General features: G+C 42.5%; 1 pseudogene; it reads left to right on the top strand.

Annotated features, from left to right (window-relative positions):
* Positions 1-11,282: 11,282 nt before the first annotated feature.
* On the top strand, positions 11,283-25,828 carry LOC127230699 (uncharacterized; annotated as a pseudogene).
* Positions 25,829-27,463: the final 1,635 nt, after the last annotated feature.

The following is a 27,463-nucleotide window of genomic DNA, read 5'->3' as shown; positions in this document are numbered from 1 at the left end:
ATTACAAATCAAACCCCACACATTAATAGTGAGAAACTTTAACATCTAACTCTCACCAGTGGACGGGTCTGCTAGACAGAAAATTAACAGAGAAATAAGAGAAATAATGGATGCTATGACTCAGATTTAACAAATATCTACAGAACATTTCATCAAAAAATAAAAGAGCATACGTTCTTCTCAGGACATCATGGAACCTTCTTTAAACTGACCACATACTAGGTCACAAAGCAATTCTCAACAGATACAAAAAAATTAGAATTGCACCATTAACCTTACAATATCAACATGAGTAAAAGTTAGGGTTCAAAAACGACACAAACTACAGAAAGCCTACAATCACATGGAAAATGGACAACTATCAACTAAATTACCACTGGGTTGAAGAAGAAATAAAGATAGAAATTAAAGAATTGCTAAAATTTAATGAAATGCAGCCATAGCATATCCAAACTTAAGGGACACTATGAAAGCAGTGCTAAGAGGAAAGTTCACAGCACTAAGTGCTTAGATAAAGAACTTTAAGAAATCTCACACTAGTAACCTAACAGCATAACAGAATACCTAAGAGCTCTAGGGAAAAAAAAGAAGCAAACTCACCCAGGAGTAGACAACAGGAAATAATCAAGCTCAAGGCTGAAATCAGTAAAATAGAAACAAAGACCAGTAATAAGAATCAGTGATATCAACAAGCTATCCAAATTATCAAAATCAGAAATAAAAAGGGGGACCTAACAATAGACACTGTGGAAATTCAGCCAATCTTTAGGTCATACTTCAAAAGCCTGTACTCCACAAAATTGGAAAATCTAGAAGAAATGAAGAAATGGACAATTATCTTGGTAGGTAACTCATACCAAAATTAAATCAAGACAAGATTTTAAAAAAGAAAGAAAAATGGCAAACCAAATCCAAAAACACAAGCATTAAAAAAAAAAAAAAAAAAAAAAAAAAAAAAAGCATCCACAAAGTAGGCTTCATCCCAAAGACACTGGAATGGTCCAACATAGGAAAATCTGTTATTGTATAATTTTTGTTCCATGTGCAATGTTAGCTTCTGAGTGCTGTAAGCTGACACACAGAGTTACAGCCAATGGCCTGTGTCTCAAACCTCTGAGCTGACCTAACTATGTCAACCAAAATTGGACACATCAGCATAGGAAAGTTGGCTAATTGGAAAATGAGTATTTACTAGTTCAAGCTATCCTCCCTAAATTGTCCACCCACGAATTCTGTCTGTCTTCATAAACATGGAAGGAATTAATGCATGAAGGAAAATTATAGTCACTCACCCTGCCCTATCAGGCACTTCTTTATGATGGAGACCCCTCCTGCAGCTCACTGCCTTGGACTTCAGTCTGTAATCTACCCATTGTCTACTCTGTTTCCCTTTGCACTGTACACAGTATACTGTATTGTCTACTCTGTTTCCCCTGCAGTGTACCAAGCACACTGTTCCTCCTCTTCTCATCTGAAGGAAGAAGCCAGGCTCCACACACAAATTTTTTTGCTGTTACTGCAATGGACAGCCCACTATGTGACTCAAACTGGAAGTTTTAGAACTCTGTGGTGCTCCAGACCTGTAATGCAAGAACTTAGGGTGTTTTGTCAGGAAGATAACAAGGGCAATGCACTGTGGGACTAAAGACAGAGTTCAAGTCCACCTCAATTAATATAGGAGACATTTTCTCAAAACCATGTTTCAAAAAGACTAGAGAAGCCACTGTTGTAGAATTAATATAACTTTATGGCACACTGGGACTTAATGTTGGTTGTGACCCTGCAATGTCCCATTGAGCAGCACCTTAGAGGCCTTTGATGGGGAAGTGGACCTTATGGGTGTTTTTAAGTCAGGGTTGTCTCTTGTTATGGGAATGTAAAGGCTGATTAATCCTGGTGAACAAACATTTACATCTTATCACACTAATCTTTATCAGGTGTGGGGTGTGGTAACCATGCTTATCGTTGGGGTATTTGAGATATAACCCTCTCTTACCTAAATTCTACTTTCTGTGACTTAATGTCTCCTAAGAAGTGGTAAATCCTTACTTATACCATCAATTCTACTCATCTACATCATAGTTTAGCTATGGCACACTACTCTACACAGGAGATTGTTGTGCTAATTCTAATTGGTCTTAATAATAAAAATCTGGAGTAAGATATAGGGGTTAACGGTGAAAGATCAGAGAAGCTGAGCATCCAGCCCCTAGTTCTATCCTCTACTGAACCCTCAAATCAAAGAGGTGATTCTTTCCCTGTGAATCTTCAGAATGAACACAATAAGCTTCTCTTCACACCTTAAATTTTCTCTCCGCCCAGAAATTACTCCTTTCTCCACCTCCAAAGTACTGGGATAAAGGTTTGAGCCACCACCACCTGTCTTAGTCTCTCTTTTAGACTGGATCAATCTGGTGTAGCTCAGGGTGGCTTTGAACTCACAGATATCCACCTGCTTCTGCCTCCCAAGAGTTGGGATTAAAGGTGTGCACCACCACAGCTTTATCTTCAGATAACTACTCCCTAGCTCCACACTCTGACCTTCAGGCAACATTTTGTTTTGTTTTGTTTTGTTCTTGGTATTTTGATTTTTTGAGGGTTTCTCTGTGTAGCTTTCGAGCCTGACCTAGAACTGGATCGAAGTCACAGATATCCACCTGCCTCTGCCTCTCAAGTGAAGACATGTGCCACCTTTAAAGCACAAACAAAATGCCACCACAATGCAAAAACAGTTACATTGCCAAACCTCTGTATACACACAGCGGGGGGGGGGGGGTGAAGTTACTCAGAGGCTTCCATCCTGGCAACACTGAGCTACACAGAACCATGCTGGACAAGGCAGGACCAGGCAGGAATATGGTGAGCGGCTCCCACCCAGCCAAGGGAGAACCAAACACACTGGCTTATGAGCCTCAGCCGGACTCCACCTATTCTGGGGACAGCGCCCCCACTCACCATGAGCAGCCACTCACTCCCCACATGTGGACAGCAGCCCTGCAGTCACTGTGACTGGACACGCCGCCAAGCATGGAGACAGCAGTCCTTACCATAGCCAGCCACTCTCCCCACACGGGGACAGCGGCCACTCTCTCACCTCAGACCAGCGCTCTTCCTCTGTGAAGAGAATCCCCTCGCTCAGCTTGGTGAGGCTGCTGAGCTGACCAGGGTTCTCCACAGAAGCAAAGGCACAAGTTCACCTGACTTCCTCAGGTGAAGCACTGAGGTGAAATCCTGGCTCCCGGAAGAACCCTCCCTTCTGACTGGCAGGTCAGATAGGGGCTCTGATTGGCTAGTGAAGCCTGAGAGACAGGATCAGGTGAGCAGAAGCTACAGGCCCTCCCCTGGATCCACCTCAATTCAGACTCCACCCTTAAAAAGCCCGCCATTTGAGGCTCCACCTCCAGGGGCGCTAAAAGCCCCCACTTCTGAATACACCTGATTCCTAGTTTCCCCTTCTCATTGGGTCACACAGGAATACTCTGCTCAGATTAAACATGGATTCATTAATTCAGTCTAATTAAATTGCTGCATCACAAACCATGGGTTTCCTACACTATTCCACTAACCGGGATTTTTAAACAAAATAGGGAGACTGCAGTCACTTTAGGTACCTGCAGCTGTGGTATGGGGAGGACAGGAAGGCAGCGCCAGGAAAAGCAAGGAGCTGGACAGGCGGGAAAGGGGAAAGGGCTTGTGGTGCCTCACTGCACTCAGGACCCACCTCCCCCCACCCCCACTGGTCTCTGCTGCACAGGCGCAAAAGGCACTGCAAGCCCTGGTCGAGCACACAGGGAGGGAGGCTCTGAACTACAGGTCCCAGCATTCACCCCTGGAAAGCCTGGTTGCACTGCAAGGCAGTGCTGAGAATTCAGCTGTGAGAACATGAGTTCACCTAAGGTTCCCATGCACAGCTGAAGATCAGTAGACATAGGCAATAGATCCCAAATGCCTACAGTTGCACCTGCCCCTAAACAATTCTTTATTTCCCCTCACCCCTACCCAGAGCCATCTCTCCTGCTGGATTGAAATGAGATGATGAAATGAGTGGGGATCCCCCCACACACACCCAGCACATAATTCCTGTTGCTCCCTGGACTCCTTGACCTCTCCATTTCATTACATTCAAAAGAGACCAGGGTTAGGTTTCTGATGATTTTCCCACTTCCCTAGACAGCCACCCAACCTCTCCTGCCCTAAAAAGCAAACCAATCCAGAGGTGCCTCCTCTCTCCAATTCTTTTCCACCAGTTCTTTCTGGAGCGCACTCCCAGCCACTGCTCTGATGCACTTCATCAAAGTCCTCCTTGATCTTGGAATGAGCAGCTGGATCCAATGATGGTTTCAGTGCTCATATCTCTCAGTTAGCAATAGGAGACACAGCTGATTGCCTCTTCAGTGACACAGTGTATGCAGCCACAGTAGTTACTGCTGTCACCAATTTTGCATGCACTTTAGCCTTTGACTTGGGATTATTTACACCTCGGAAAGATTAATCCCTAATTTTCTTTATTATAGATGCAATAGCTTAGTAGCCAATAATTAACGGAGTAGACATCACTGAATTTAAGCATTGGAAGAAAGCTGTAAAATGGATTTATGAAGTTCACAAGTCTGTAGTGCAACTTATTTCTCTTATTTATCTGCCTCTGTCAAAAGGCAATTGTGACTAAAAGAAGGATGTGGGGGTTCGGCTCTTTGCCTGACTGACATCTAAACTGCTTACCAAAACTTAATTGTTTTTTAGTTCTTGTGATGATACCATGGCTGGTCTGGGAACTCCTGTTTATAAGGTAGCATGCTTTACTGTCTCAACCTTTGTGGTAGCTGAAGTTGCTGGATCATGGTTACAGGTACCCCACTACCCAATTTTAAAGTGAACTTGTAAAGAAAGGATGATACTTGGTATATAATTATTAGGGTTAGGGATTGATTTTTTCCAAACATTTTAGAGGTTTTCCCTGTGTACTAGTGTGTATGTATCTTACATCTGCTTTTGATGCTGTTTAAAGTTGCCTTTGCAACTTTTTTGACAGTTCGAAAATATTTCCAAAATTGAAATATTTTAAAATATTTTAGGTTATTGCTTGCTAAGCTTTGTTGACTAAGTGTAGATATCAAAGATGATAAGGTTTTGATTTGTTATATTTTGGTGTGTAGTTTTTTGTGTATGTCTGTTGGCTCCTTCCTTCCTTCCACAAGATTTCATTTCTGCTCTCACCAACATCTTGCCAGGCCTCAAAAAGATGCCAGAGTTCCTGATACAGTCAGAAGTGTGATGAAACAACCATCTACCAGGATGTGGCAGCAGCCCAGCTTTCTCAGATCCCCCAAAGATGATCAACGCACCAAGTCAGCAGGAAGCAGTCTTGAGAATTCAACATCCTTATTCCCTATCCCTCCATAATCAATCCCCAATCTTTTTAATAACAATAAGAGGTGGGAATGTTGGAAACTGGCATTCTGCTGACCAAGCCCCCTAAGGATGGGTAGAACATGCATGGCCATGTCATCTCTAGATCAATGATTACAGGGCTTGCATAGAGGACTCAGTTATGCATGCACAAGTTTCTCTTTTAAAGCTAGCGCCAAACAACCCCACTCGCTCTCCTGCTTTCTGGTGGCCATCAGCAACCCCCCTTTCTCTTCTCTCCACCAATAAACTCCTCATGGGCACACTGAGTTTCATGTTTGTGTTTCATTGGCGATAGCTGCAGCAAAAGAACAACACTGAGTCTAAACCTGAATCAAACCCTGAGTCTAACCCTGAGGCTAACCCTGACCCTGAGGCTAACCCTGAATATAACCATGATTCAAGCCTTGATTCTAATCCTAACACTAGTTTCTCAAAGTGAAAATTCCATTTGTCTTACCTTGCAATTTTGTCATCATTTCTCCTCTTCAAGGCTGAGATCTTCAAAGGGATTACTGCAGAGGAAAGGTTCAGGGCACTGTCCTTGTCTTCCATCCAATGTTCCTTGTGTGGTCTTCTGGTTTAACACTCACAAGTCAGGTATTTCCCTCCTTCAGTGTCTTGGCATGTGTTCTACAAAGAAATGAAATTACAAAACTGAACAGAAATGATATGCACAGGCGGCAGGCCAAGCCCCTCTTTGACATCCTGAGCCTGACTTTATTTGACGTATCAGGTAGAACAAGTTGTGCACTAGCTGCTGTTGCACTAGCATGCACAGGTTTGGGGAAGACAGCACATGTGAAAAACTGAGATCCATGTTCCCTGATCAAATACACCAGAGCAGAGGACTAGGAAGGGAAGAGCATGAGGAGGGGGAGGAGGCTCGCCATAGACAAGGGGCCAGAGGGAAGAGAGGAGCCAGGGAAAGCCTAGGAGGAAAGCAGACAGACAGGAAAAGGGAGTTGGGGGAGAGAAGGCAGGAGGAGTAAAGAAAGAGTGCCTGGTAGGTAAAGGCAGAAAGTTGAGAATAGGATAAGGCAAATTATCCACAAAAGGGCATCAGTACATATTAGTCCTACATACGAACAATAAATGCCAGAAAGACAGCCAATTAAGAATTACATGGCACAGACAACTTCATCTTTCAAATTAACTTAATGCTACAAACATACACCAAAAAGCGCTGCTGAACCTCTGAGGAACAAGAACAGCCTGGGAGTGGCTGGAGAACCTCTCAGCCCCCTTTAACCCTGAGTACATATGGCCTTGGTTCAGCACAGAGTACTCACCATCCCAGGAAGGGCAAGGAACAAAAAGCTGACTCCTGTCCCTTCTGACCATGGGGACCGTGGCTGGTCAGCCTCTGGGGAAATAAATGAAGTCAAAATCTTTTCCACAGGTACCAGATGTGCAGGTACCAGCACATCTCCTCACTGGCTGCTGAGGCCTTGGTTTCAATGAAGATCCTCTCTGTCACTCCATCAGCATTCCAGTGGGGAAAGGTAGAAATGTGACACCAAGCTCCTGTCAAAAAGACTTCAGAGGTGAAGTGAGAGCTGGATCCTTAAAGATCCCCATATCCAACAACAGCGACCAAGGAAACAAGTAATCCTCTCAGGCACTCCCCACCTACAATGGAAACAGCAGATGTGGTGGCTCATTGCATCATGCCTTGACTTGGCATTTCATCTCCCTGGCTCCTGGTGTATCAGTGCTGGGATCACAAGTGTTCAGTCCTCAAGAATACACTAACAAAATGCCAAGAAGATGGCTGTATAACTATATATTGTGTTGCTCTTTTCTTCAATGATAATAATTTTAATAGAAAATATTTTACTGATATAATGTTTCTAAGCTTATTTGAGCACTAGTGAGCTGCTTCAGAAAGAAAAATGTCTATGGTATGCAAGACTGGGAACCTGATCTTCATCACCATATGAATAGGGCTAAAAGAAAACCCACGAATTTTTTGTCCAGAACCAACATATCTGTTACCCATGCAAACCCATAATCACATCACACTCTCACACACACACACACACACACCGGACATGTTTTTAAAAAATTAAATTTGTCTTTACCTGGTATCTCTAGATAATTCCTTTGGGAGGCAATACTTCAAGGTGAGTACCAACTGAATAAAACTGGAACATGGAAAAAAAGCAGGAATATAAAAAGTATATACATATCCATAATAAAACAAACTAGGTTATGAAATACACAGTTGATTAATGATTATCCTATTTTATTATATCTCTAACAGACAGATGTAAATGTTGTTTTGGATACACACATGAAGTATTTTAGCTTATATTCTCTTCTATTAAGCATTTTTTAATACTAACGTTATTAAAACTGGTAGCAAAGGAGCACACATCGGGGGTACATCAACTATCCTTAGTTTTGAACTCAGAAGGCTGAAACAGGAGTTCAAATGTAGCTCTGAATAATTACTGACATCCAAGACAGGATGGATAACAAACAACAAACAACATCGTCTGAAGGGTATTTCTGATAATATGAAAAACAAAACCAGGACCAAGAACCCACCACCCTCTCCCAAATACCTTTATGTGAAAAGAATAACAATGCCTAATATTTAAGTAAACAATAAACCAATCACATAATGGGCAACCAATTCTATACATTTCAGCAGGAAAAAAAGGGGGGCCTATTACCAAGTGAAAGCTCAACAGAAGAGGAACAGAATTCAAAGAAGGAATGTATGAGCCAGAAAATACACTGATGGAATATATCAACTTCAGTAAATGGATTTGCCACATATAGAGAACACTTCCAAATCAAACAGCAACACTGATCTCAACCGTCATACTTGAATGGATATGGTAAACAATGTACTTGATTCAAGGCACTAATGAGAGAGGTGAACATATTTTCCATTGAAACTAAAGTAAACTGTAATATGTAAAGTCTTTACCACATTGTATACATGAATAGGATTTTTCTCATTCTTCCCTATTTCCTAATGTCAAGTTGACATATAAAGGTTTACAATACTATAGGGCTAGAGGTATTGCCAAGCGGTTAAAACTTCACTCCCAAGACGAATGTCAGTTTTTGACAATTACTAAAGAGGAGCCAATGATATAAAATATTGAGAGGGATAAAGACAGGGCTAATCAGTTAAGACAAGTCCCTGCCCAGAATCCAGTTGAGGATTTTGACAACATTCTGTAATTCCTGTTAGAAATAAATACAGGAAGACTAAAGGGTTTACCGTTCTAAGCACATGCAGATATCTAAAGACACAGACATAACAAAATAAATATTAAACAAAAATCATTAAACATTTCAATCAAGCCTAGTTTTCTTTTGTAAGCATTCATTCCTGTAACCCAGGTTTTGAGGCATATAAAGGCTTACCTAGTTTTTCAGTATCATGAACTACTTCGTATAACATAAAGCAAGCACGTAGGCAAGAAGTCAGAGAAATCAATATTTCAAAGTTGGTGGTATCATTTGGGATGATTTAGGAAATGATGCCCTGCTAGAGAAAATGTGTCACTGGGAGAATGCTTTCATGATTTACATGGCACACCATTTCCAGTTCCCGCACTCTGGTTCATGCTGCAGGTTGAGGATGTGAGATCTTAGCATCCTGCTATAGCAGCCATGTCTGACACCTGTTGCCATGCCTCAAGGACTAGGGGACCTCCCCCCAATAAAACTTCCCCTAAGCACTGTCTGCATGAAGTGTTTGTCCCTCATCTGCCATGGTTTGGAGCTACTTGCCGAGGTACCTCTCTCACAGTATTATAACTTAGGTGCATTTGTATTTTGTTCTTTAATTTTTATTAAATCGATTCATTTATTTTACATGCTGACGAGTTTCCCCTACCTCCTCTCCTCCTGTTCCCTCCCTTCACCTCCCATGTAGCCCCCATCCACTCTTCCTCCATCTCCTTAAAGAAAGGGGCAGGAATCCCATGGGAGTCAACAAAGCATGTCATCAAGTTGAGGCAGGTCCAAATTCCTCCTGCATCAAGGCTGGAGGAGGCAAACCAGCATAGTTCCTGATCTCACTGCATAGAGCCCCAAACAAACAGACCAAGCTACACACCTGTCTGTCACACACATATCGTGGTTAAATAAGGATCAGGATGAACAAATAGGCCGAATAGATGTTTATTCAGGGAGAAATAACTTACAACCTAGACAGATGAACACCAGGAAATTTAACCCGATCCTCTCCTATCCGAGTCACGCCAGCAAGAGAGCTTTTCCCGGCTCTCCCTCCGACTTCCTTCCACAGGTCACTTCTGCCCATGGCTCCACCCCCCAATGGGCGTGGTCAGTACCACAGACCGACTATCTCACTACACACACACACATGCAGAGGGCCTAGGTCTGTCTCATGCAGGCTCCCTAGCTCTCAGTCCGTAGTTCAGGAGCTCCCATGAGCTCAGGTCTGCAGTCTCTGTGAGTTCCCCTGTTGGGACTTTGATTCTCCTGACTCCTCCATGTCTTCAACTGGACACACAGAGCTAAACCCAGTGCTTGGCTGTGGATCTCAGCATCTGCTTTCATCAGTTATTGAATAAAGGATCTCTGATGACAACTAGAGTAGTCACCAATTTGATTATAGGGGATGGCCAGTCTTAACTGGGGTAATACTTGTGGATTCCTGGGAATTTCCCTGACACCAGGTTCCTCCCTAACCCCAAAATGACCCCCATTAAGATATTTTAATACTCGGCCCTTCCTTCCATCTCCAATCCAACCAACCAGATCTCCATTGTTCTAATCTTCCCCAACCACCCCCACTTCCCCCAATTTACCAAGAAGATCTCACCTACTACACCCAGCAAAACTTTTGATCACCATAGAAAGAGAAAACAAGTTATTTCATGACAAAAACAGATTTAAACAATACTTATCCACAAATCCAACCCTACAGAAAGTACTAGAAAAACTTCCAAACCAAGGAAGTTAGCTGCACACACAAAAACACAGGCAATATATAATCTCACACCAGCAAAACTCAAAGGAAACATGCAAACACACACAATACACACTATGTCACCATCACTACCAAAACCAAAAACAAGAATTCACAGTAGCTTGTGATCAATCTCTTAATATCAATTCACCAATAAAAAGACACAGGCAAAAAGAATGGATATGAAAACAAGATCCATCCTTCTCCAGCATATAAGAAACTCACATGAACTTGAAAGGCAGACATTACCTCAAAATAGTCAGAAAAAGATTTTCCAATCAAATGGACCTGAGAAGCAAGCCAGTGTAGCTACCTTAATATCTAACAAAATATGCTTCAAACTAAAACTAAAAAAAAGAGATGGAGGACATTTCATATTCAAATGAAAAAAATCAATATGAAGTCTCAATTCTTAACATTTATGCCTCAAATACAAAGGCACCCACATTTTTAATGAAAAATTAATAAAGATTAGATTAAAAAAGCAAAACCCATACATTAAAAGTGGAAAACTTCAACATCCAACTCTCACCAGTGGAAAGGCATGCTAGACATAAACTTAACAGAGAAATAAGGGAAATAATAGATGCTATGACTCAGACTTAACAGATATATACAGAACATTTCACCAAAAAAATGAAAGCGCATATGTTCTTCTCAGAACATCATGAAACCTTCTTTAAACTTGGTCACAAAGCAATTCTCAACAGATACAAAAAAATTAGAATAGCAACATTAACTTTACCATATCAACATGGGTAAAAGTTAGGGTTCAAAAACAACACAAAGTACAGAAAGCCTACAAACTCATGGAAAATGGACAACTTTCAACTAAATTACCACTGGGTTGAAGAAGAAATAAAGACAGAAATTAAAGACTTCCTAAAATTCAATGAATTGACTCCACAGCATGTCCAAACTTCAGGGACACAATGAAAGCAGTGCAGACCCCCTCCTGCAGCTCACTGCCTTAGACTTCGGTCTGTGATTATCCATTGTCTACTGTTTCCCACTGCAGTGTACACAGGACACTGTATTGTCTACTCTGTTTCTCTCTGCAGTGTACCCAGCACACTGTTACTCCTCTTACGGTCTGAAGGGAGAAGCCATGCTCCACACACAAATACTTTTGCTGTTTAGCCCACTATGTGACTCAAACTGGAAGTTTTAGAACTCTGTGGTGCTCCAGACCTGTAATTCGAGAATTTAGGAAAATTTGTCAGGAGAATAACAAGGGCAATGCACGGTGGAACTAAAGACAGGGTTCAAGTCCACCTCAATTAATATAGGAGACTTTTTCTCAAAACCACATTTCAAAATGACTGGAGAAGCCACTGTTTTAGAATTACTATAACTTCATGGCACACAAAGAGTTAATGTCGGTTGCAACCCTGCAATGTCCCCTATGGCAGAATGTTAGAGGCCTTTGATGGGGAGGTGGACCTCATGGGTGTTTTTAAGTCAGGGTTGTCTCTTTTGTTATGGGAATGTAAAGGCTGATTAATCCTGATGAACGTTTACATCTTATCACACTAATCTCTAACAGGTATGGTTGAGACTCAACCCTCTCTTACCTAAATTCTACTTTGTGTAACTTCAAGTCTCCTAAGAAGTGGTAAATCCTTATACCATGAATTCTACTCCTCTACATCACAGTTTAGCAATAGCACAATACTCTACACTGGAGACTGTAGCGCTAATCCTAATTGGTCTTAATAATAAAAACCTGGAGTCAGATATAGGAGTTAATGGTGAAAGATCAGAGAAGCTGAGCAGCCAGCCCCTAGTTTTTACCTCTGCTGAACCTTCAAAGGGGCAATACTTTCACTGTGAATCTTCAGAACACAATGAGCTTCCCTCTCCTCCCACCTTACATTTCTCTCACCATCCAGCAATATTATTTCTGTCTCCACTCGCTTACCTAAGCCCAGCACTCCTCTGTGAAGAGTGGCGGCCCCTTGCTCAGCATGGTGAGGCTGCTGAGCTGACCAGGGCTCTCCAAAGAAGTAAAGGCAAAACTTGACCTGACTTCCTCATGTGAAGCACTGAGGTGAAAGCCTGGCTCCTGCAAGAACCCTCCCATCTGACTAGTGGGTCAGATAGGGGCTCTGATTGGCTAGTGAAGCCTGAGTGACAGGACCAGGTGAGCAGACTCCACCCTTAAAGGGCCCGCAATTTGAGGCTCAACCTCCAGGGGCGCTAAAAGTCCCAGCTTCATGATACACCTTATGATTCCTGATTTCCTATTCTCATTGGGTCACCCAGGAATGCTTTGCTCAGATTAAACATGGATTTATTAATTCAGTCTAATTAAATTGCTGCATCACCAACCATGGGTTTCCATTAACCTTTCCACTAACCAGGATTTTTAAACATAATAGGGACTGGTTTTCTACAGTTACTTTTGGTACCTGCTCATCATCTCCGCAGCTGAGGTATGGGGAGGACAGGAAGGCAGGGCCAGGACAAGCAAGGAGCTGGGCAGGCAGGAAAGGGGAAATGGCTTGTGGTGCCTCACAGCTCTCAGGAAAACACACACACAGAGTGACCTCTGCTGCACAGGCGCAGAAGGCGCTGCAAGCCCCAGCCCTGAAGGCTCTGAACTACAAGTCCCAGCATTCACCCCTGGAAAGCCTGGTTGCACTGCAAGGCGGTGCTGAGAATTCAGCTATGAGAATATGAGTTCACCTAAGGTTCCCATGCACAGCTGAAGATCTGCCTAAGCAGACTTAGGCAATAGATCCCAAACACCTCTAGGTGCACCTGTCCCCAAACAATTCTTTATTTCCCCTCACCCTTACCCAGAGCCATCTCTCCTGCTGGATTGAAATGAGATGATGAAATGAGTGGGGCTCCCCACACACACACACACACACACACACACAGCACATAATTCCTGTTGCTCCCTGGACTCCCTGACCTCTCCATTTCATTCCATTCAAAAGAGTCCAGCCCTTCAGCTCTGGGAAAGGTATTCCCTTTGTGTTGTGGATTCTGATGATTTTCCCACTTCCCTCTACAGCCACCCAACCTCTCCTGCCCTAAAAAGCAAACCACTCTGGAGGTGCTTCCTCTATCAAATTCCTTTCCAACAGCCTCTTCTGCCACAGCAGTGACTGCTGTCACCTATTTTGCATGCACTTTAGCCTTTGACTTGGGATTATTTAGACCTAGGAAAGATTAATCCCTAATTTTCTTTATTATAGATGCAATAGCTTAGTAGCCAATAATTAACTGAGTAGACATCACTGAATTTAAGCATTGGAAGAAAGCTGTAAAGTGGATTTATGAAGTTTGCATGTCTGTAGTGCAACATATTTCTCTTATTTATCTGCCTTCATCAAAAGGCAATTGTAAGTAAAAGAAGGATGTAGGGGTTCAGCTATTTGCCTGACTGACATCTAAACTGCTTACCCAAGCTTTTAATTTTTTTTTTTTTTAGTTCTTGTGATGATACCATGGCTGGTCTGGGAACTCCTGTTTATAAGGTAGCATGCTTTACTGTCTCAACCTTTGTGGTAGCTGAAGTTGCTGGATCATGGTTACAGGTACCCCACTACCCAATTTTAAAGTGAACTTGTAAAGAAAGGATGATACTTGGTATATAATTATTAGGGTTAGGGATTGATTTTTTCCAAACATTTTAGAGATTTTCCCTGTGTACTAGTGTGTATGTATCTTACATCTGCTTTCGATGCTGTTTAAAGTTGCCATTGCAACTTTTTTGTCAGTCCAAAAATATTTCCAAAATTGAAATATTTTAAAATATTTTAGGTTATTGCTTGCTAAGCTTTGTTGACTAAGTGTAGATATCAAAGATGATAAGGTTTTGATTTGTTATATTTTGGTGTGTAGTTTTTTGTGTATGTCTATCGGCTCCTTCCTTCCTTCCACAAGATTTCATGTAGTGCACGCTCATCTTGAGATCCCTATGTAGCACAAGAGGACCTTGCCTGTGTTTTTTTTTTTTTTTTTCTTATTGTTTTGGTTTTTTAAAGAAAAGTCATAGTATTTTGCCTAGACTGCCTTCAAACTCTGGCTATCTCCTTGCCTACTAAATCCTGGAGTTATAAGCAGTTAAATCTTGAGCTCCCAGCCCCCACTAATGGCCACGTTTTTAAACTAGGTGTCACAGAGGAAGTGTGGCAGTGACCTGCAGTCTAGCCAATGACAACCATTGTACTCTGGAGCTTTACTGAAGTTACTTAATTTGGGAATTTCTTTTTAATCAACAGGAAAGCAGATGCACTTAAACAAAAGAATTTAGCCTGGCTGTGGTGGTTTAAGCCTTTAATCCCAGCACTCAGGAGACAGAGGAAGGTGAATCTCTGAGTTGGAAGACAGCCACAGTTACAAAGAAAGACCTTGTCTCAAAAATTATATATAGAAATAGATATACATAGATATATGTGTGTGCTTATTTATTTTAAATTATGTATATATATGTACATAGATATGCAAATGCCATTGGATATCATGAGAAATTGTCATCTTTAGAAGCTGTAGTTACAGGTGGTAGAAAGCCACCAGGTTTGGGGGCTAGAAATAGAACTACAGTCCTCTAGAAGAATAGGAAGTGCTCTTAACATGAAATGTCATGCTAGCCCAACAGATGCAGTATTATCAGTTATTCTGCAGATTATGATTATAATTATTATTAGGCACTACTACCTTTCCTGTATGCTATTATTTCCTTTGTTATTTACAAAATATTTGAGCTATTAAAAGTTATAAAAAACACTAATTGTGGAGGGGATGGCACAAGCCTTTAGTCCCAGCACTTGGGAGGCAGAGGCAGTTATTTGATTTTTGAGACCAGCTTGGTCTACAAAATGATCTCCAGCACAGTTTGGGAATCACAGAGAAACCCTGTCTTGAAAAGCAAACAAAAGACCTCTGTAACAAACATGTTTTTATTTATCCCCCTAAATGATAAATAAAACATCTAAAGTGTCCTTATTGTCCTCCTATACTTCAAGCCTTGCATTAAGAGATTTCTTTCACAGACAGGGAGGCAGAGGCAGGTGGATCTCTGTGAGTTCGAGGCCAGCCTGGTCTACAGAGCTATTAGCTGTTCCAGGACAGAAACCCTGTCTGGAAAAACCAAAAGAAAAAAGAAAAAAAAATAAATTCCTTTTACATTTTTTACCAGTGAAAATTGTTTACATTGTGTCTCTCATGTCATAGCTACTTCACTCATACAGGGGCTGAGTACAGGGCTCAGTTATGCCACAAGTTTCCCTTTTAAAGCAAGTGCTGCACACCCCCACTCACTCACTCTCCGGCTTTCAGGTGGCCACCACCACCCCTTTTTCTTTTCTCCACCAATAAATTCCACCACATGGGTGAACTGAGTCTCAGGTTTGTGTTTCATTGGTGATAGCTGCAGCAAGAAAACAACATTTTGGTGCTGCAGAACTTGGTCAGGCACTCCTCGAGGACTCAGAGGCCGTCTGCTGGCAGATGGCCAGCCAGAGGCACTCGGTGACCCGGATTCTGAACCAGCAGTCCACTTACATCTACCTGTTTGCTGGAAAGACCATCTCACACCGGCTACAATTCGGTAAGGTACCCTTTTTCATTGTAACTTGTTTCCTTAGGATCTGGTGCACTTCCCACCAGTGAGTTAAAATACTGTACTCCCTGGACGGTATATCAGATTCTGGCTTCAAGCCTTCCTGCCTTTGGACTCCTGAGTCCTCAACTGCCTCAGATGAACCAGCAACATTTTTGAGCTGACAAACATGGAATAACGCTCTGCCATCCTAGCTCATCGGGCACCTTGCCCTTGGCAGAATTTTTGACCTGACAATTTCCAAGACTGACTGCCCAATTTTGCTTCACCCATAGTAAATACAGCAACCAAGGAAATACTACTATCCACTTTTCTGGTATACCTAGTAGAAATTATAAAACCCTTTCACTTAATGCCACTTCTTAAGGCACCCAGGCACCTAAGGCACTTAGGTACCAGGACCTAAGAAAAATCTTGTTTTTTTTTTTTTTTGTTTTTTTTTTTAACATTGTCCTCTGCTCTCACCAAGATCTTTCCAGGCCTCAAAAAGATTATTATTACTTAACCTGCCATGCCCAACCCCCAACCTTTTTAATAATAATAAGATGTGGGAATGTTGGAAACAAGTATTCTGCTGACCCCGCCCCCTAATGAAAAATAAAATTAAAGTATAAAACCGAACGGAAATGATATGCACAGGCGGCAGCCCAAGCCCCTCTTTGACCTCCTGAGCCTGACTTTACTTGATGTGTCAGATAGAACAAGTTGTGTACTGGCTGCTGTTGCACTAGCATGGACATGTTTGGGGACGACAGGATTTATGAGTCAAAAAAATTTTGAAAACAAATTTATCGCTGTTTTGTCATGTGTACATTTGAGAGAATGTCTTCCATTTGTATATAAGTGAAACACCAGAAAAGAGCCTATCAGATCCACTGAAACTGGAGTAGCAGGTAGTTGTGAGCCTCCTAATTTGGATGCTGTGATCTGAAATCAAGTCATCACCAAGAAGAATATGTGCTGAGCCACCTGCTAAGCCCAACAATAATTTTTATTAAATAATCTAAAACTTGTTCACAGATTAACAACAGCACAAACATAAACCAATAATGAATATAAATGATCCTAGGAAACATGATACATCAATATTAAGATATTATTTATTGTCAATTTGCACCATAAATTGATTACAATCCAAAGACAATACCCAATAATTTAATTTATAAGAGAAAAGTTGATTGTAAAACTACATGCAAAGTGAAAACACTCAGAGTGCACAATGAAATTATAAAAGAAAAAAGTACATTCATTGATACAATATGACTTCTATATTTACCATGAAAGTTACAATAATGAAAAATGTGTGCAATATTTGTAAAAAGAGTAGAGTGCACTTCCTGTCTACCCTAGTATCATTATTTTCCTTCTCAGGTCTTGATAAAGTTGAAGATTAAACTATCACAACTATTATTCCCTCTTCCTAGTTAGATATATTAGGTACTAGACTTAAGTTTTCCAGCTTAGAACAACTCTATTGTAAACTCTGTTATGCCTTCACCCTAGGACTAGATATGTAGGTCATTTTGTTCTCGATTTTCCTTTTCTTAGAGCACACTTGTTATTCACTGTTTTGTATATAGTTTTGTATCAAGCCTAAATCTTTTCTTTAGACTAAAAGAGGAATTGTAGTAGGATATTCACTTTGTCTCCTTCTGTGGCACTGACCACGCCCATTGGGGGTGGAGCCAGGGGCAGAAGTGACCTGTGGAAGGAGGTCTGAGGAGGAGCCGGAATGCTTGATTGCTGGCAGGTTGCAGAGAGGAGAGCATCCAGTGGAACCTGCTGGTGTTCATCTGTCTAGGTTGTAAGTTATTTCTCCCTGAATAAACATCTATTCGGCCTATTTGTTTATCCTGATCCTTATTTAACCACAATAATAGAGGACGGAAAGAAATAGTAAAGAACAAAGGCAGGAAAATAAACTTTTAACCAAAAGACCAAAGGAAACTCAGCTAAACACAGCTACCTATGATTCTATGTGTACAGAAATTACAGAAATACAGATTTCAAAACTCAAAAAAAATTAAAAGTGACCCTTAAACTGTTAATTTTCCGACCCTCCAGCAACTGATATTTCTTGCAGAGGCCCCATGCTCTAAAGCCCACCCAGCAAATGTGATTATGTGATTTCCTACAGAGCCTACTATGGCTCTATAGTCCCTCATGCCCCCTAGTAGTTTCAGGCAAACACAGCCAATGTCCAATCAAAAAAACAATGTGAAGAATAATGTCTGCTTCCTGCCACATGTATTATGTCACAAGATGTGGCATCTTCCATATTCACCTGCAAAATACTATGCTAACCTGAAATACCTCTACAACTCAGAAATTCCTTTTGTGGGCTGGAACTGAACTTCACGGAAACACATGATGGTAGCTGTCAGTAGCAAAAAGTTGAAAGTATTCTAATCATGCGTCGCTGAAGCAAGATGCCTATAACCTCCTTTCTATGTAAACTATCTGTAACATTTGTAAGAAAAAACTGAATGTGGAATGTAATATTCAGAACTTCTAGAACCAGACCTTCAGTTTTCCAATCTGTCTTTCACATTGCACAACAAAAGCAACACCTGTGTGTGTACCCTGGACAGTGATATTACAAGCTCGTAGTCTCCCCTGCCAGGATGGAATCCACACTCAACAAAGATCAGAGGCCAAGGGCCACTGTCCAGGTCAACACAGGAACCAACAGAACCTCAATCTGGCTCATGGTCCCTCCCATTCCAAGCAGTTCAGATTCTGATAACCCAGCCAACCTGATCTTCCTGGTCTAGGGATAGTGGCTCCCACACTGACCGTGGAATGGCAGAACTAGAAGAAAATCATGGAAAGAACCTGTAAGCTACCTCCCACTGGTGCTCCTGATGGCTAACCCTTCCCAAAGCTCATCATTAGTTAAGATGCCCTTTCTGGGCTTCAGGACAGTAGCAGTTACCCTGCTGGGTGAGCAAAGATCAAATGACTCAGGCTACACAGGCCCTCCCAGCTTTGTTCTTCTGCACTATATTCAGACAGGGTCCTAATCTGGGAAATTCATAGTTTAGTAAAATCTTCCAATCTCCAAGAGCACTTCCTGTTCCTCTTCCAAGACAGAGTCCTATGTGTGCACACTCAATTACACACTCAAAAAACAGCACAGCGAAACTTTTGCCTCATACCTGGAAAGTCCTGCAACCAAACACAGGTCACATTCAAACAGTATCTGTTGTTAAACAAAAAGAGGCCATGGATGAAGGGGAGGCCTTGGAGACAAGAAAGAGAGTGAAAATAATGTAATTATAATCCCAAAAATAATGTTAAAAAGTTGAAACAAGCTTTATGGCCATGTGCTCCAGAGACTAGAGATTTGTATTATAGCACACCAAGTAATATTCACACTATTTCTCTCAGGGCTACCATCTTAAACCTGGAAGAACAAGTCAAGTTAGGCAGGGCAATACCATTTTATACAGTTCTTCTATTTAGGTTGAAATGGTATAACTACAGTAATTTGGTTTCATGATAACTTCTGTTCTTTATCTAGATTCTTGATTGCCTGATCTGTGAAACTGATAAATGGACAGTCAGGACATTTATGGAACATTTAAAATTGATTAGCTAATTCCACATGGCTATTGTCAACTACTGTCACTGCAGAAAATCTTTCTTCCTTGTTCTTGCCCCTCCCTTTCTGTGCAGTGACTACGCCAGCTTTACATTCTTCCTTCCCAGAGACCAGTTGAGGCCAACCTAGAAAGAGTTGCAGGACTGTCTTTCCAGCACTGAAAGCAGAAGCAGATTAGGTGTTCAAAGCAATTCTCAATTATATAGAGTGAGGCAAATCTGAGCTACAGGAGACTTTGGTATAAGTCAGTGGTTCTCAACATTGCTAATGCTGTGAGCATTTAATACAGTTCCTCATGATGTGGTGATCCCCAACCATAAAATTATTTTCAGTGTTATTGTTCTATTGTTAATATGTCAGGCTCTTAGGGAAAGCTCCCAAGGCCTAGACCCCTAGCTCTCCCAAGAATGTTCCTCCTTCCTGCCTGAGGGCCTAAATGAAAGCCTTGATTGATCAGGGCAGTCATTAACACAATAGTGCTTTACTTTTCAAACAGTTGTCACCTAGTGTCCTATTGCCCATCTGGCAGAAGTATGCTTTCTCAAGAAGAAAACTGGAACTTTAAGGCATACTAGGTCTTATGGTTGTGACCTTGCAATGCCTCCTTGAACAGCTTGTTAATGGCCTTTTCTTTGATATGGGAATAGGCCTAGTGGCTGTTTGTAAATCAGGGGGACTTCTCTGTAATGGTTTGGAGCCAAATCTCACAATTCTAGTGAACAAATGTGTATCCTAGCCTCCTAATTTGTAATAGGCATGGTTAGCATACATTTATCTTTTAGGTGTCTTAGATGCAGTCCTTCCTCAGCCAAATTCTTTTAAGACTTACCATTTCCTAAGTATTGGTAAATCCTTTATATCACCAGTTCTAGTTTTCTAGAAGTGGAGTACTACCCAACACATGAGATGCCTTTTACAACTTCAACATAATTAACAATAAATTAATCTTTTCACATAAAGGTAAAATGCAAAGTACTGAATGTCTAGAAGATACTAGAGAAACTAGGCCTCACCGAGTATGGTAACTTGCTTTCCCTGGATGCACCAAAAGCTAGTTGATGTTGACTACAAAGATGTTTCTACACACAGTTCCCTGCTCCCAGTGTTCTAAGCAGATTCAGCCCACAGACCAAAATTATTCAGAGGCCTGCTCCTGAGTTCAGGGAGTTGCAAGAATTGCCTGGGACCTCACAGGACAGGGAATCTGGCTGCTGTTTCCACCCAGATCTGGGAAGGACACACCACACTGGCTTCTGCACCTCACCATCTGCTCCTTTCCATCTGGGCACAGCAGACCCTCACTCACATGTCGTGGTTACCCAGCTTGCCCAAGCTCTTCACTCAGCTCCCTGTAGCAGCACCCAAAGAACAGCACTCAAAAAGATGTACCAGCTCTTCTTCAGAGAGAAGCCTAAAACTAGCTGAAGGGAAGGGTCCTGTACCTCTTCTGACTGATGGGTCAGCTGTAGAACCTGATTGGCTAGTGAGGCCTGAGTGACAAGAGCACCTCCCATTGGGTTACACTGTAGTTAAAGACACAGTACAAAAGTTCCTGACCTTGCCTTCCATCCAAGATAAAGCCCTTTTCTAGATAAGCAGAGATACACATTTCAATAGCATTTGCCCAATAGCAGACCCTGCTATCTTCTTGTACTCCTTTCTTCCTCCTGGACACAATGTGGTTAACTGGCTTGCACAGCATTCTATATTATGCCAGTGGAGTGATTCCCTGTCCCAGAGGTGGAAGAGTGCTCAGAATATTAATAAGAGAGATTTAAAGACACAAAGGGAGATGTTTGTTCTGTTGTTTCATGCTGAGGTCAGATGAACTGAGTCATGGGGACTCAGACAACCAGGAAAGAAGAGCAGGAACCAGATCTCAAACAAGAAAATAGGTCTTTCTCCCATGAGAAGGATGGATGGTGGTTCCATTGCTGTAGGAGTTTTATTCCTAAAATTCAGAGCAAACTTTTGGCAAATGAATAATAAGAGTAGCCTTCATGGAAAGTTGAATACTTAGAGAAGAATGGAGATAGGAAGAATGTGTTTATGAGCAGTATTGTTAGCCAGTACATCTTTCTCAGTGGATAGATGAATGACATAACAGTTGCATTATTCAAGGTTGTCTACATGACTAGGACTGGTAGAATGAGTCCCTCCATGTATATAGAAAGTAGATTTATTAGAAAGTGTCACAACCTGTGGTCCAGGTAGTCCAACAATGGCTGCCTACCAATGGAAATTTGAATAATCCAGTAGTTGTTCATCAGGCTAAATATCTCAACTGGCCTTCGTATACACCAAAATTCCAAAGAAGCAGGCTCTAATGCTAGTAAAGGAATGAACTTGGTAGCCAGAGATAGGGCAAGCAGGCAGAGAGAGAGAGAGAGAGAGACAGAGAAAGAGAGAGAGAGAGAGATTCCTTCCTCAATATCCTTTAGATAAATCAGCTGCTACCAGAAGGTGTGATACAGATTAAAAATGGATGTTAGTCTTTGTTTGATTGGTTTTTTTTGTTTTGTTTTTTTTTTTTTTTTTTTTTTTTTTTTTTTTTTTTTTTTTTTTTTTTTTTTTTTGGTGTCTTCTATACAGGGCTTATCTATGTAGCTCTGAAACTCATTTTACAGACCAGACTGGCCTTAAACTCCTGAGTGCAGAGTGCCATCAATCAACTAAAGGTGAATCTTATTTTCTAAAATGATATAGATTAAAGATGGGTCTTTAATTTAAAAACCTTTAAGAAAAATCCCTCACAGGTGAGGGAAAGAAATGCCTCTGACATATTCATCTTGAACAAAAAGGTCTTGGCTGAAAATCAAGTAAATGACACTGTGAAGACAGATTGCTTTGGAGCCTATGCTACCTGTTCAATCTAAAGGACAGGTATGCCAGTACCACAATTCTCACATATACAAAAGATAGAGAAGACAAATACAAAAAATGTCAAGGAAAAGTCACGGAACAGCACTGTATACTCTATTCTCAGATGAGCCATTATGATGATCTCTATTAACCTCAGAACAAAGCTGCTTTTGCAGGCTGGCATGGCAGAAGGTCACAGCTGCTTCCATGAAAGACCAGAGGAGTTCATTTTAACTAGCCCTGGCTTGCTGTCTGTGTCAAGGCTGTGACATCACTGTAAAGAATTTCATTCTTTCCTTTTTCTCACTTTTTTTAAAATTAGCTTTATGGTGTTTTGCCTATATGTGTGTGTGCTCAGTACTTGTAGAAGCCAGAAGAAGGCAGGTGATGTCTGGGACTAGAGTTACAGAAAATGATTAGCTACCATGTGGGTTCTAAAAATGGAACCTGGGTGCTCTGTAAAAACACCCAGAGCTATTAATTGCTGAGTCATCTATCTAGCCCCTCTTTTATTTAAATTTTATTTCCATAAATTTTTAATTTAAAAATATTACATCACTTTTCCCTTTTATCGCCGCATTACATCCCTGCCTAAATCCCTTCCCGCTTCTTCCTTGCTGAGTATGGATGAAAAGTATGCTGAAATACATGATTACAACCTGCTGCATCCTTTTTTGTTGGTTGTATTTAAATGGATAATGTACTGACTGTGTTGTATAAACAGTTGGGGGAGTTTATCCCTGCCTGAGACTAATTCTCTCTAATGGAGGATAATTCCACTTTTTAATCTGAATCAGGTATCTGACCCTGGTTAGACTGCCTTGGACGGGAAACATACTAAAGAATAGAAAACTTAGGGTGGAAATACCTTAGCAATCAAGAGCAATGGAGATTCTTTCAGAGCATCCAGCTTCCATTGACAGTATATACAGAAGCTCACCACTATTTATACATAATTCTAGTATCAGGGGTTCTGACACCATCTCCTGGACTCAATGGCCACCCTAAGAGGAGGAGACTTGAACCATAAATTTTTTTCAAGTTGTGTGTGGTGGTTCATTCTTTTAGTACCAGCAATCTGTACTCAGAGGCGGAAAGATCACTGTGAGTTTTAAAGCCTGTGCTACATAGTCTACACACACACACACACACACACACACACAAACCAACTGAATAATATACAAGAAAAGGAACATTGGAGAATTGGGACAATATAATACCTCAAAGTAATTTTAGTGTCTGCCACTGGTTGACATAGAACAATTTCAAAAAATAAATATGGCCAAGCATGGGAGCACATGACATTAATCCCAGCCAGTAGGAGAAACTGAACATTGGACAATGGGCTACCCCCTTAACATGCCACCTTAATAGCCCATCATGAACTGGGTATTATTGAACCAAACAAGTCATAAAATAGGACATGACAGCAGCAATCTGTTATCAAGTGAAAGTGGTATATAAGAGATCAGACTCAAGGAGGTACAGAAGGCTAAAATAAACTACATGAACAAGTTGCCCAAATGCCTATAGTTTCTACTCCTGTTACAATGCCTTCTGAAGCCAGGAATGCACATATAGACTCATGGAATGTTCACTATGAATGGTTGACTGAGGAAAAGAAGGCTAGTGCCTGGTTTACTGTGGTTATGTACATCATGCAGGAACTACCCAGAAGTGGACAGCTGCAGCATTACAGCAATACTGGTAAAGGGGAATCTTCACAGAGGACAGAAGTTCAGGCAGTGCACATCATTATACAGTTTGTTTGGATGGAAAAATAGCCAAATGCGCAACTACTCACTGATTAATGTGCTGTAGCCAATGGATTGACTGGATGTTCAGAGACCTGGAAAGTGCATGATTAGAAAATTAGTGAGAAAGACATCAGGGGGAGAAGTATGTGAATAGATCTCACCAAATGGGCAAAGGGTGTGAAAATACCCTTTGTAATGCCATGTAAATGATCACTAAATACCATGTATCCCATGTAAATGCTCACTAAAAGGTGACTTCAGCTGAGAGGAGTTCAATAATCCAGTAGATAGAGTGAACAGACTTTCTGTGAACAGTCAGCCTCTTTTCACAGCCATTCTTGCCATTGCCCAGTGAACCCATGAACAAAGTGGCCATGGTGGTAGAGGTGGGGGTTAGGCGTGGGCTCAACAACATGGACGTCCATTCACTATGCTGCTGCTGAGAACCATAAACAACATGAACTTCCATTCACTATGCTGCTGCTGAGAACCATAAACAACATGGACGTCCATTCACTATGCTGCTGCTGAGAACCATAAACAACATGAACTTCCATTCACTATGCTGCTGCTGAGAACCATAAACAACATGGACGTCCATTCACTATGCTGCTGCTGAGAACCATAAACAACATGAACTTCCATTCACTATGCTGCTGCTGAGAACCATAAACAACATGGACTTCCATTCACTATGCTGCTGCTGAGAACCATAAACAACATGGACTTCCATTCACTGTGCTGCTGCTGAGAACCATAAACAACATGGACTTCCATTCACTGTGCTGCTGCTGAGAACCATAAACAACATGGACTTCCATTCACTGTGCTGCTGCTGAGAACCATAAACAACATGGACTTCCATTCACTGTGCTGCTGCTGAGAACCATAAACAACATGGACTTCCATTCACTGTGCTGCTGCTGAGAACCATAAACAACATGGACTTCCATTCACTGTGCTGCTGCTGAGAACCATATCAGCCGACAGCAGAGACCACCACTGAGCTCCAGACATGGCACCATCCCCCCAGACGGCCAGTCAGCAACCTGTGGCAGGTGCACTACATTGGGCACCCCCTCCATGGAAAGGACAACTCTCCGTCCTTACTGCAGTGGATACTTATTCTGGTATGGACTTGTCTTTCCTGCATGCAATGCTTCTGCCAAAACCAACATCAGTGAATTTGCAGAATGTCTTACCCACTGACATGGTATTTTACACAGTACTGCTTCTGACCAGCAAACTCATTTCATAGCCAGAGAAGCACAACAGTGGGTTCACAATCATGGAATACCCTGGTCTTACGTATTCTCCAGCATCCCAAAGAATCTGACCTGATAGGAACATAAATGTCCTTTGGTCTTTTAAAGACAAAGCCACAGCACCAATTAGATGGCAGTAGCTTGAGGGCTGGGGCAGGGTTCTTGAGAAGGCAGTATATACTCTAAATCAGCATCCAATATATGGTAGTTTGTCCTATAGTGAAGACCCATGGGTCCAGAAATCAAGGGGTCTCTACTCACTATCACCCCAGTGACACAATAGAAAAGCTTTTGCTTCCTGTTTCCACAAGCCTACATTCTCCTGGCCTAGAAGTTTTGGGTTCCAGAGGGGGCAATGCTCCTGCTAGGAGGCACAGCAAACATTCCCATTGAACTGGAAACTCCATTTTTTTTTTTTTTTTTTTTTTTTTTTTTTTTTACTTCAAATACCCTTAAGCCAACAGAATAACAAACTAACCAACAGAAAGAATAAAACCATTAGAAGGGATGATATATCCAGATTAACATGGGAAAATTGGAATGCCTCTCTATAATGGAAATAAGGAGGATTATGTCTGGAGTACAGGAGATCATTTAGGGCATCTCTTGGTATTGCCAAGTCCTGTGATTAAAATTAGGGGGAGACTGTAACAATCTAATTCAGGAAGTCTCCTGCTGCACACAGGGGTTTCCAGGCCTGGAGAGGGCCCTCGTACTGCCCTTGCTGAGGTTTGAGGTTGCCAAGCAGCTCCCGGGGGTGCAATCAGAAGAGCAGCACTGACCTCCAGACTGACATAGGCCTTGGCAGAGATGGGAGTGGTGGCCACCACCCAGCGGAAGATCAGGTGATGTCTGAGCTATGGGAACTGAGAGGTCATAGGAATCCAGGGAGCCACAAGTAGCTGGGGGCACCCACCAGGACCTCAGCTGGGGTAGGCCTTTCTGGGGGCCTTCTCGAGCAAACTGTGCAGTGTGGGGTGGGAGTGGGGCCTTCTGGGCACCTCTAGTCCCTGCCCAGATCCCTGACAGCCAAAGCCACGTGAGCAGCCCTGGAGCAGGCAGGTCACCTGCTTGGACCAGAGCTGGTGTGTGAGCCCAAGCCTCTAGTGACGTCTGGGGCCCCATGCTGACTCAGCAGCGGGAGGACAAGAATCTGTCCCAGAAGGCACTGCTCATCCAGGCAGTGTACAGGAGAGGCACAGGATGGGATGGGCGAGTGTGCAGTGTGGGAGGAGGCAACAGGGCAGATGGTGTAAATGGGCGTCCGCTTGCAGACTCTGTGCCACTGACCCGAACTGTAGCAGGGTGCAGGCGTGCACCTGGATGAGTGAAGGCTACAGGTGCGGGTGGGTGGGGCAGTGCTAGGTAGAGGGCCCTGGGGGAAGGGCGCTTTGGGCGAGGGAGCGGGGAGGTAGTGGGGAGCCCTGGGCCTGGGGGAGGGAAGTGAGGACCTTTAGGGTGGGGAGCCTTGAATCTGGGACAGGGGGAAGTCAGGAGGAAATAGAGAGACCCGAGCCTCGGGGCAGGGGGAAATGGGGAGCCCATGCATTGAGGGTGGGGGTGGGAGAGGCGTGGGCCGTGGGGAGGAGCTCTGGCCCTAGGGTTGTGGTGGCGGAGTAGGGAGCTCTGGGTCTTAGGGCAGGGGGAACGGGAAGTCCTGCGCCTTGGGTTGGTTGCAGGCAGGGGATTTCTAACCCACTTGTCCCCTGGCCCTTGTGTGTCTGTCCCCCAGGACAACGTCGGCTGCGTGACCTTGCACATCCAGGACGGCCTCCTGGACTGGGTCTAGGAGCAGGTGCAGTGGGTGGTTTAGCCAGACTGACAAAAACCCCACGGCAGGATCAACGACAGCAAAGTGGACCCCGCGGGAAGGTTCGTCGCAGGTGGGCTTCTGGACACACTGTCAACTGGAAAAGACCCCAGAGCTCAGTGTGGACAGGTTTGCAAACCAGAGTCTGGCCCGGAACATTTGGGTTGGCAAGGCCTCCTCCCATGTGCCAGGGACTAAGACAGAAATGTTGGGTGCAG

Source organism: Phodopus roborovskii, unplaced genomic scaffold, assembly GCF_943737965.1.
Source record: "Phodopus roborovskii unplaced genomic scaffold, PHOROB, whole genome shotgun sequence".
NCBI classification, from domain to species: Eukaryota; Metazoa; Chordata; class Mammalia; order Rodentia; family Cricetidae; genus Phodopus; species Phodopus roborovskii.
This window is presented reverse-complemented; position numbering and strand designations above follow the sequence as displayed.